Raw genomic sequence first — 11789 nt, forward strand, 5'->3', positions numbered from 1 at the left:
GGGAGGCGGGGGGCAGGTCGGTTCGGCTCAAATCATTAACCAAAGCCGAGACTTGGTCTCGCTGGCGCAACCGAAGTGCCAGGCTGGATAACTCATTAACCAGAAGGCGGCTGGAGGCAGGCAGGGCTGATGGCTGAGGCCGGGTGGAGGCCACCCGCGGCCGGGAAAGTCAAAAGTCCCGTTGTGTGGAAGTCTATGAGGTCAGATTCGGCCGCCTTACCGGGCCTGCGGTTGATGGTTTCCCGCTTGGGCAAGCGAGTCGGCCCGGCAAAGTGGCCACTTGCATTTTCTGGCAAGTGTCTGCGAACAACGTTAATGAGTTGAACCTCGGCAATTGTCGGAAGTCCCGATGAAGAAATGAAAATGCCCCTTTTGCGGGGATTTGGATGCTCATGGCCGGCAGCAGGTGGCCCGACGCCCCGCCAACTTGACACTTGTCATTTCTGTCCTTGGGGGTTGGCGGGGTATCTGCACAGAGGTAGGAGGTGGCAGAATCGAGACTTGGTGAGTTTTCCAAACAAACGTCTCGAGCCTCCAGGTCTGCAGAGACCGACCAGGGCTGCCGCCCAACCGACTATTCACCCTTTTTGGGCGGGAATTTATTCCCTTTTTGCCCATTTTTCGGGTTTTTGGTCGGGCTTCAAAAGCGGCTGCCCGAGGCCTGGCAGGTGCCGGGGCATGGTCCCCGATCGCGCCAGGCGGCTCGCGCGACGCGATTAGGCCCCGAAAGGAGTCGGGAAATCGGCAGACCTGCCCGAGTTCAGCCCGCGGGGGCGGGGGGTAGGTCGGTTCGGCTCAAATCATTAACCAAAGCCGAGACTTGGTCTCGCTGGCGCAACCGAAGTGCCAGGCTGGATAACTCATTAACCAGAAGGCGGCTGGAGGCAGGCAGGGCTGATGGCTGAGGCCGGGTGGAGGCCACCCGCGGCCGGGAAAGTCAAAAGTCCCGTTGTGTGGAAGTCTATGAGGTCAGATTCGGCCGCCTTACCGGGCCTTCGGTTGATGGTTTCCCGCTTGGGCAAGCGAGTCGGCCCGGCAAAGTGGCCACTTGCATTTTCTGGCAAGTGTCTGCGAACAACGTTAATGAGTTGAACCTTGGAAATTGCCGGAAGTCCCGATGAAGAAATGAAAATGCCCCTTTTGCGGGGATTTGGATGCTCATGGCCGGCAGCAGGTGGCCCGACGCCCCGCCAACTTGACACTTGTCATTTCTGTCCTTGGGGGTTGGCGGGGTATCTGCACAGAGGTAGGAGGTGGCAGAATCGAGACTTGGTGAGTTTTCCAAACAAACGTCTCGAGCCTCCAGGTCTGCAGAGACCGACCAGGGCTGCCGCCCAACCGACTATTCACCCTTTTTGGGCGGGAATTTATTCCCTTTTTGCCCATTTTTCGGGTTTTTGGTCGGGCTTCAAAAGCGGCTGCCCGAGGCCTGGCAGAGGCCGGGGCATGGGCCCCGATCGCGCCAGGCGGCTCGCGCGACCCGATTAGGCCCCGAAAGGAGTCGGGAAATCGGCAGACCTTGCCGAGTTCAGCCCGCGGTGGCGGGGGGCAGGTCGGTTCGGCTCAAATCATTAACCAAAGCCGAGACTTGGTCTCGCTGGCGCAACCGAAGTGCCAGGCTGGATAACTCATTAACCAGAAGGCGGCTGGAGGCAGGCAGGGCTGATGGCTGAGGCCGGGTGGAGGCCACCCGCGGCCGGGAAAGTCAAAAGTCCCGTTGTGTGGAAGTCTATGAGGTCAGATTCGGCCGCCTTACCGGGCCTTCGGTTGATGGTTTCCCGCTTGGGCAAGCGAGTCGGCCCGGCAAAGTGGCCACTTGCATTTTCTGGCAAGTGTCTGCGAACAACGTTAATGAGTTGAACCTCGGCAATTGTCGGAAGTCCCGATGAAGAAATGAAAATGCCCCTTTTGCGGGGATTTGGATGCTCATGGCCGGCAGCAGGTGGCCCGACGCCCCGCCAACTTGACACTTGTCATTTCTGTCCTTGGGGGTTGGCGGGGTATCTGCACAGAGGTAGGAGGTGGCAGAATCGAGACTTGGTGAGTTTTCCAAACAAACGTCTCGAGCCTCCAGGTCTGCAGAGACCGACCAGGGCTGCCGCCCAACCGACTATTCACCCTTTTTGGGCGGGAATTTATTCCCTTTTTGCCCATTTTTCGGGTTTTTGGTCGGGCTTCAAAAGCGGCTGCCCGAGGCCTGGCAGAGGCCGGGGCATGGTCCCCGATCGCGCCAGGCGGCTCGCGCGACCCGATTAGGCCCCGAAAGGAGTCGGGAAATCGGCAGACCTGCCCGAGTTCAGCCCGGGGGGGGCGGGGGGCAGGTCGGTTCGGCTCAAATCATTAACCAAAGCCGAGACTTGGTCTCGCTGGCGCAACCGACGTGCCAGGCTGGATAACTCATTAACCAGAAGGCGGCTGGAGGCAGGCAGGGCTGATGGCTGAGGCCGGGTGGAGGCCACCCGCGGCCGGGAAAGTCAAAAGTCCCGTTGTGTGGAAGTCTATGAGGTCAGATTCGGCCGCCTTACCGGGCCTTCGGTTGATGGTTTCCCGCTTGGGCAAGCGAGTCGGCCCGGCAAAGTGGCCACTTGCATTTTCTGGCAAGTGTCTGCGAACAACGTTAATGAGTTGAACCTTGGAAATTGCCGGAAGTCCCGATGAAGAAATGAAAATGCCCCTTTTGCGGGGATTTGGATGCTCATGGCCGGCAGCAGGTGGCCCGACGCCCCGCCAACTTGACACTTGTCATTTCTGTCCTTGGGGCTTGGCGGGGTATCTGCACAGAGGTAGGAGGTGGCAGAATCGAGACTTGGTGAGTTTTCCAAACAAACGTCTCGAGCCTCCAGGTCTGCAGAGACCGACCAGGGCTGCCGCCCAACCGACTATTCACCCTTTTTGGGCGGGAATTTATTCCCTTTTTGCCCATTTTTCGGGTTTTTGGTCGGGCTTCAAAAGCGGCTGCCCGAGGCCTGGCAGAGGCCGGGGCATGGGCCCCGATCGCGCCAGGCGGCTCGCGCGACCCGATTAGGCCCCGAAAGGAGTCGGGAAATCGGCAGACCTTGCCGAGTTCAGCCCGCGGTGGCGGGGGGCAGGTCGGTTCGGCTCAAATCATTAACCAAAGCCGAGACTTGGTCTCGCTGGCGCAACCGAAGTGCCAGGCTGGATAACTCATTAACCAGAAGGCGGCTGGAGGCAGGCAGGGCTGATGGCTGAGGCCGGGTGGAGGCCACCCGCGGCCGGGAAAGTCAAAAGTCCCGTTGTGTGGAAGTCTATGAGGTCAGATTCGGCCGCCTTACCGGGCCTTCGGTTGATGGTTTCCCGCTTGGGCAAGCGAGTCGGCCCGGCAAAGTGGCCACTTGCATTTTCTGGCAAGTGTCTGCGAACAACGTTAATGAGTTGAACCTCGGCAATTGTCGGAAGTCCCGATGAAGAAATGAAAATGCCCCTTTTGCGGGGATTTGGATGCTCATGGCCGGCAGCAGGTGGCCCGACGCCCCGCCAACTTGACACTTGTCATTTCTGTCCTTGGGGGTTGGCGGGGTATCTGCACAGAGGTAGGAGGTGGCAGAATCGAGACTTGGTGAGTTTTCCAAACAAACGTCTCGAGCCTCCAGGTCTGCAGAGACCGACCAGGGCTGCCGCCCAACCGACTATTCACCCTTTTTGGGCGGGAATTTATTCCCTTTTTGCCCATTTTTCGGGTTTTTGGTCGGGCTTCAAAAGCGGCTGCCCGAGGCCTGGCAGGTGCCGGGGCATGGTCCCCGATCGCGCCAGGCGGCTCGCGCGACGCGATTAGGCCCCGAAAGGAGTCGGGAAATCGGCAGACCTGCCCGAGTTCAGCCCGGGGGGGGCGGGGGGCAGGTCGGTTCGGCTCAAATCATTAACCAAAGCCGAGACTTGGTCTCGCTGGCGCAACCGAAGTGCCAGGCTGGATACCTCATTAACCAGAAGGCGGCTGGAGGCAGGCAGGGCTGATGGCTGAGGCCGGGTGGAGGCCACCCGCGGCCGGGAAAGTCAAAAGTCCCGTTGTGTGGAAGTCTATGAGGTCAGATTCGGCCGCCTTACCGGGCCTTCGGTTGATGGTTTCCCGCTTGGGCAAGCGAGTCGGCCCGGCAAAGTGGCCACTTGCATTTTCTGGCAAGTGTCTGCGAACAACGTTAATGAGTTGAACCTTGGAAATTGCCGGAAGTCCCGATGAAGAAATGAAAATGCCCCTTTTGCGGGGATTTGGATGCTCATGGCCGGCAGCAGGTGGCCCGACGCCCCGCCAACTTGACACTTGTCATTTCTGTCCTTGGGGGTTGGCGGGGTATCTGCACAGAGGTAGGAGGTGGCAGAATCGAGACTTGGTGAGTTTTCCAAACAAACGTCTCGAGCCTCCAGGTCTGCAGAGACCGACCAGGGCTGCCGCCCAACCGACTATTCACCCTTTTTGGGCGGGAATTTATTCCCTTTTTGCCCATTTTTCGGGTTTTTGGTCGGGCTTCAAAAGCGGCTGCCCGAGGCCTGGCAGAGGCCGGGGCATGGGCCCCGATCGCGCCAGGCGGCTCGCGCGACCCGATTAGGCCCCGAAAGGAGTCGGGAAATCGGCAGACCTTGCCGAGTTCAGCCCGCGGTGGCGGGGGGCAGGTCGGTTCGGCTCAAATCATTAACCAAAGCCGAGACTTGGTCTCGCTGGCGCAACCGAAGTGCCAGGCTGGATAACTCATTAACCAGAAGGCGGCTGGAGGCAGGCAGGGCTGATGGCTGAGGCCGGGTGGAGGCCACCCGCGGCCGGGAAAGTCAAAAGTCCCGTTGTGTGGAAGTCTATGAGGTCAGATTCGGCCGCCTTACCGGGCCTTCGGTTGATGGTTTCCCGCTTGGGCAAGCGAGTCGGCCCGGCAAAGTGGCCACTTGCATTTTCTGGCAAGTGTCTGCGAACAACGTTAATGAGTTGAACCTCGGAAATTGCCGGAAGTCCCGATGAAGAAATGAAAATGCCCCTTTTGCGGGGATTTGGATGCTCATGGCCGGCAGCAGGTGGCCCGACGCCCCGCCAACTTGACACTTGTCATTTCTGTCCTTGGGGGTTGGCGGGGTATCTGCACAGAGGTAGGAGGTGGCAGAATCGAGACTTGGTGAGTTTTCCAAACAAACGTCTCGAGCCTCCAGGTCTGCAGAGACCGACCAGGGCTGCCGCCCAACCGACTATTCACCCTTTTTGGGCGGGAATTTATTCCCTTTTTGCCCATTTTTCGGGTTTTTGGTCGGGCTTCAAAAGCGGCTGCCCGAGGCCTGGCAGAGGCCGGGGCATGGTCCCCGATCGCGCCAGGCGGCTCGCGCGACCCGATTAGGCCCCGAAAGGAGTCGGGAAATCGGCAGACCTGCCCGAGTTCAGCCCGGGGGGGGCGGGGGGCAGGTCGGTTCGGCTCAAATCATTAACCAAAGCCGAGACTTGGTCTCGCTGGCGCAACCGAAGTGCCAGGCTGGATAACTCATTAACCAGAAGGCGGCTGGAGGCAGGCAGGGCTGATGGCTGAGGCCGGGTGGAGGCCACCCGCGGCCGGGAAAGTCAAAAGTCCCGTTGTGTGGAAGTCTATGAGGTCAGATTCGGCCGCCTTACCGGGCCTTCGGTTGATGGTTTCCCGCTTGGGCAAGCGAGTCGGCCCGGCAAAGTGGCCACTTGCATTTTCTGGCAAGTGTCTGCGAACAACGTTAATGAGTTGAACCTTGGAAATTGCCGGAAGTCCCGATGAAGAAATGAAAATGCCCCTTTTGCGGGGATTTGGATGCTCATGGCCGGCAGCAGGTGGCCCGACGCCCCGCCAACTTGACACTTGTCATTTCTGTCCTTGGGGGTTGGCGGGGTATCTGCACAGAGGTAGGAGGTGGCAGAATCGAGACTTGGTGAGTTTTCCAAACAAACGTCTCGAGCCTCCAGGTCTGCAGAGACCGACCAGGGCTGCCGCCCAACCGACTATTCACCCTTTTTGGGCGGGAATTTATTCCCTTTTTGCCCATTTTTCGGGTTTTTGGTCGGGCTTCAAAAGCGGCTGCCCGAGGCCTGGCAGAGGCCGGGGCATGGGCCCCGATCGCGCCAGGCGGCTCGCGCGACCCGATTAGGCCCCGAAAGGAGTCGGGAAATCGGCAGACCTTGCCGAGTTCAGCCCGCGGTGGCGGGGGGCAGGTCGGTTCGGCTCAAATCATTAACCAAAGCCGAGACTTGGTCTCGCTGGCGCAACCGAAGTGCCAGGCTGGATAACTCATTAACCAGAAGGCGGCTGGAGGCAGGCAGGGCTGATGGCTGAGGCCGGGTGGAGGCCACCCGCGGCCGGGAAAGTCAAAAGTCCCGTTGTGTGGAAGTCTATGAGGTCAGATTCGGCCGCCTTACCGGGCCTTCGGTTGATGGTTTCCCGCTTGGGCAAGCGAGTCGGCCCGGCATAGTGGCCACTTGCATTTTCTGGCAAGTGTCTGCGAACAACGTTAATGAGTTGAACCTCGGAAATTGCCGGAAGTCCCGATGAAGAAATGAAAATGCCCCTTTTGCGGGGATTTGGATGCTCATGGCCGGCAGCAGGTGGCCCGACGCCCCGCCAACTTGACACTTGTCATTTCTGTCCTTGGGGGTTGGCGGGGTATCTGCACAGAGGTAGGAGGTGGCAGAATCGAGACTTGGTGAGTTTTCCAAACAAACGTCTCGAGCCTCCAGGTCTGCAGAGACCGACCAGGGCTGCCGCCCAACCGACTATTCACCCTTTTTGGGCGGGAATTTATTCCCTTTTTGCCCATTTTTCGGGTTTTTGGTCGGGCTTCAAAAGCGGCTGCCCGAGGCCTGGCAGAGGCCGGGGCATGGTCCCCGATCGCGCCAGGCGGCTCGCGCGACCCGATTAGGCCCCGAAAGGAGTCGGGAAATCGGCAGACCTGCCCGAGTTCAGCCCGGGGGGGGCGGGGGGCAGGTCGGTTCGGCTCAAATCATTAACCAAAGCCGAGACTTGGTCTCGCTGGCGCAACCGAAGTGCCAGGCTGGATAACTCATTAACCAGAAGGCGGCTGGAGGCAGGCAGGGCTGATGGCTGAGGCCGGGTGGAGGCCACCCGCGGCCGGGAAAGTCAAAAGTCCCGTTGTGTGGAAGTCTATGAGGTCAGATTCGGCCGCCTTACCGGGCCTTCGGTTGATGGTTTCCCGCTTGGGCAAGCGAGTCGGCCCGGCAAAGTGGCCACTTGCATTTTCTGGCAAGTGTCTGCGAACAACGTTAATGAGTTGAACCTTGGAAATTGCCGGAAGTCCCGATGAAGAAATGAAAATGCCCCTTTTGCGGGGATTTGGATGCTCATGGCCGGCAGCAGGTGGCCCGACGCCCCGCCAACTTGACACTTGTCATTTCTGTCCTTGGGGGTTGGCGGGGTATCTGCACAGAGGTAGGAGGTGGCAGAATCGAGACTTGGTGAGTTTTCCAAACAAACGTCTCGAGCCTCCAGGTCTGCAGAGACCGACCAGGGCTGCCGCCCAACCGACTATTCACCCTTTTTGGGCGGGAATTTATTCCCTTTTTGCCCATTTTTCGGGTTTTTGGTCGGGCTTCAAAAGCGGCTGCCCGAGGCCTGGCAGAGGCCGGGGCATGGGCCCCGATCGCGCCAGGCGGCTCGCGCGACCCGATTAGGCCCCGAAAGGAGTCGGGAAATCGGCAGACCTTGCCGAGTTCAGCCCGCGGTGGCGGGGGGCAGGTCGGTTCGGCTCAAATCATTAACCAAAGCCGAGACTTGGTCTCGCTGGCGCAACCGAAGTGCCAGGCTGGATAACTCATTAACCAGAAGGCGGCTGGAGGCAGGCAGGGCTGATGGCTGAGGCCGGGTGGAGGCCACCCGCGGCCGGGAAAGTCAAAAGTCCCGTTGTGTGGAAGTCTATGAGGTCAGATTCGGCCGCCTTACCGGGCCTTCGGTTGATGGTTTCCCGCTTGGGCAAGCGAGTCGGCCCGGCAAAGTGGCCACTTGCATTTTCTGGCAAGTGTCTGCGAACAACGTTAATGAGTTGAACCTCGGCAATTGTCGGAAGTCCCGATGAAGAAATGAAAATGCCCCTTTTGCGGGGATTTGGATGCTCATGGCCGGCAGCAGGTGGCCCGACGCCCCGCCAACTTGACACTTGTCATTTCTGTCCTTGGGGGTTGGCGGGGTATCTGCACAGAGGTAGGAGGTGGCAGAATCGAGACTTGGTGAGTTTTCCAAACAAACGTCTCGAGCCTCCAGGTCTGCAGAGACCGACCAGGGCTGCCGCCCAACCGACTATTCACCCTTTTTGGGCGGGAATTTATTCCCTTTTTGCCCATTTTTCGGGTTTTTGGTCGGGCTTCAAAAGCGGCTGCCCGAGGCCTGGCAGAGGCCGGGGCATGGTCCCCGATCGCGCCAGGCGGCTCGCGCGACCCGATTAGGCCCCGAAAGGAGTCGGGAAATCGGCAGACCTGCCCGAGTTCAGCCCGGGGGGGGCGGGGGGCAGGTCGGTTCGGCTCAAATCATTAACCAAAGCCGAGACTTGGTCTCGCTGGCGCAACCGACGTGCCAGGCTGGATAACTCATTAACCAGAAGGCGGCTGGAGGCAGGCAGGGCTGATGGCTGAGGCCGGGTGGAGGCCACCCGCGGCCGGGAAAGTCAAAAGTCCCGTTGTGTGGAAGTCTATGAGGTCAGATTCGGCCGCCTTACCGGGCCTTCGGTTGATGGTTTCCCGCTTGGGCAAGCGAGTCGGCCCGGCAAAGTGGCCACTTGCATTTTCTGGCAAGTGTCTGCGAACAACGTTAATGAGTTGAACCTTGGAAATTGCCGGAAGTCCCGATGAAGAAATGAAAATGCCCCTTTTGCGGGGATTTGGATGCTCATGGCCGGCAGCAGGTGGCCCGACGCCCCGCCAACTTGACACTTGTCATTTCTGTCCTTGGGGCTTGGCGGGGTATCTGCACAGAGGTAGGAGGTGGCAGAATCGAGACTTGGTGAGTTTTCCAAACAAACGTCTCGAGCCTCCAGGTCTGCAGAGACCGACCAGGGCTGCCGCCCAACCGACTATTCACCCTTTTTGGGCGGGAATTTATTCCCTTTTTGCCCATTTTTCGGGTTTTTGGTCGGGCTTCAAAAGCGGCTGCCCGAGGCCTGGCAGAGGCCGGGGCATGGGCCCCGATCGCGCCAGGCGGCTCGCGCGACCCGATTAGGCCCCGAAAGGAGTCGGGAAATCGGCAGACCTTGCCGAGTTCAGCCCGCGGTGGCGGGGGGCAGGTCGGTTCGGCTCAAATCATTAACCAAAGCCGAGACTTGGTCTCGCTGGCGCAACCGAAGTGCCAGGCTGGATAACTCATTAACCAGAAGGCGGCTGGAGGCAGGCAGGGCTGATGGCTGAGGCCGGGTGGAGGCCACCCGCGGCCGGGAAAGTCAAAAGTCCCGTTGTGTGGAAGTCTATGAGGTCAGATTCGGCCGCCTTACCGGGCCTTCGGTTGATGGTTTCCCGCTTGGGCAAGCGAGTCGGCCCGGCAAAGTGGCCACTTGCATTTTCTGGCAAGTGTCTGCGAACAACGTTAATGAGTTGAACCTCGGCAATTGTCGGAAGTCCCGATGAAGAAATGAAAATGCCCCTTTTGCGGGGATTTGGATGCTCATGGCCGGCAGCAGGTGGCCCGACGCCCCGCCAACTTGACACTTGTCATTTCTGTCCTTGGGGGTTGGCGGGGTATCTGCACAGAGGTAGGAGGTGGCAGAATCGAGACTTGGTGAGTTTTCCAAACAAACGTCTCGAGCCTCCAGGTCTGCAGAGACCGACCAGGGCTGCCGCCCAACCGACTATTCACCCTTTTTGGGCGGGAATTTATTCCCTTTTTGCCCATTTTTCGGGTTTTTGGTCGGGCTTCAAAAGCGGCTGCCCGAGGCCTGGCAGGTGCCGGGGCATGGTCCCCGATCGCGCCAGGCGGCTCGCGCGACGCGATTAGGCCCCGAAAGGAGTCGGGAAATCGGCAGACCTGCCCGAGTTCAGCCCGGGGGGGGCGGGGGGCAGGTCGGTTCGGCTCAAATCATTAACCAAAGCCGAGACTTGGTCTCGCTGGCGCAACCGAAGTGCCAGGCTGGATACCTCATTAACCAGAAGGCGGCTGGAGGCAGGCAGGGCTGATGGCTGAGGCCGGGTGGAGGCCACCCGCGGCCGGGAAAGTCAAAAGTCCCGTTGTGTGGAAGTCTATGAGGTCAGATTCGGCCGCCTTACCGGGCCTTCGGTTGATGGTTTCCCGCTTGGGCAAGCGAGTCGGCCCGGCAAAGTGGCCACTTGCATTTTCTGGCAAGTGTCTGCGAACAACGTTAATGAGTTGAACCTTGGAAATTGCCGGAAGTCCCGATGAAGAAATGAAAATGCCCCTTTTGCGGGGATTTGGATGCTCATGGCCGGCAGCAGGTGGCCCGACGCCCCGCCAACTTGACACTTGTCATTTCTGTCCTTGGGGGTTGGCGGGGTGCCCGGAGATTTTCGGGAACACGATTTTCAGAACATTTTTACGACAGCGGGTACACTTTGAAAGCGCCCGAAAAGTGATGCTTTGCTGAAAGGTGCTCAATCTCAGGAAAGAGACCTTTGAAAAGAGCACTTGGAAAGTCACAAAATGACCGGTGTGCGAGACTTGGAACAATTTTGACAAAGTCTTTTGTTGTACTTTTCAAACTCTTTGGTGTTTTGCTGAAATCGTACTCTGGGAGCCAGCAGCCCCGCTTGTACCCGTGCCCGGCTCTCAGGACAGACTAGTTTCCAACGGCCCTCCGTCTTTGCGCAACAAAGGACGCTGTCTGTCACAGATGCAAGCCCCTGGGTGAGGGAAATCTGTTTTACTGAGTAGTTAAGCACACGCGCAGTTCTTTCACCAAGTTCCCCTGCGTGTTGTGTGCTCGGTATCCACCGATCGATTTGGCGACTCGTGTCCGACGTGGGAGGGCTCGGAGTGGGGCCAGCTCCGGCTGGTGTGTTACCGACTCCGGCGTTCCTCCCGTTCTGCCCCGCAATGCGCCCACCGCCGGTGGGCAGACCGGGCATCCAATAACGAGTCAGAGGGCTTGGCACGGCTCCGGTTTCTCCTAGCCTGCCCTTTGGCACTTGACGAAGGTTCTCGCGTGAGTCCGAGGCGTCCACCTGTCTTTTGGTCTCGCAGTGGTCCGAATCAAGCTCCGGAGCGGGCGTCCGCCATCTCGACTCCCGAATGTGGTGGTGCGGGAATGTGCACAGCGCGTCTCGTTCTGGTAGCTGAACACGCCATTTCTCTGGCAAAATGTGAGCAGAGACACGCAGGCGCGGGCGGTGCGTGTCGACGCCCTTTGACGGTTACAGTGTTTGCAAGCTCCCAAGTTGAACCCGGCACCAACCTCCCTGTCGTGGGGAGGCCACGTGCCCAGCAGACACAGCGAAGGTGGCGCCTTGTCAAAAGAGTCATTGGTTTGTGTAAGCCTCTTACCCCGAGCGTGTTCACACTCCTCGTGATCCTTCTGTCCTGACGGTTTCCCGGTGCTCGTGCAACACACACACACACACAGAGCGAGAGAGAGACAGAGACCCACACACGACGTGTCGTACGTATGTATACACACACATAAGCAATCGTTGTGGGTGGTGTGTGCACGGTAGGACGGTCGGCGCTGGATGTTGTGCCCGGCAAGGTGGAGGCGCGCCTCTTCCTTTGTACTTTGTGGTTCCACCGTTCAGTCGCTCGCTCCCTGTCTGGCTGATTTGTTGGCCCCGATTTTCGGTTCAGCTACCTGGTTGATCCTGCCAGTAGCATATGCTTGTCTCAAAGATTAAGCCA

Source organism: Pristiophorus japonicus, unplaced genomic scaffold (assembly GCF_044704955.1).
Source record: "Pristiophorus japonicus isolate sPriJap1 unplaced genomic scaffold, sPriJap1.hap1 HAP1_SCAFFOLD_990, whole genome shotgun sequence".
NCBI classification, from domain to species: domain Eukaryota; kingdom Metazoa; phylum Chordata; class Chondrichthyes; family Pristiophoridae; genus Pristiophorus; species Pristiophorus japonicus.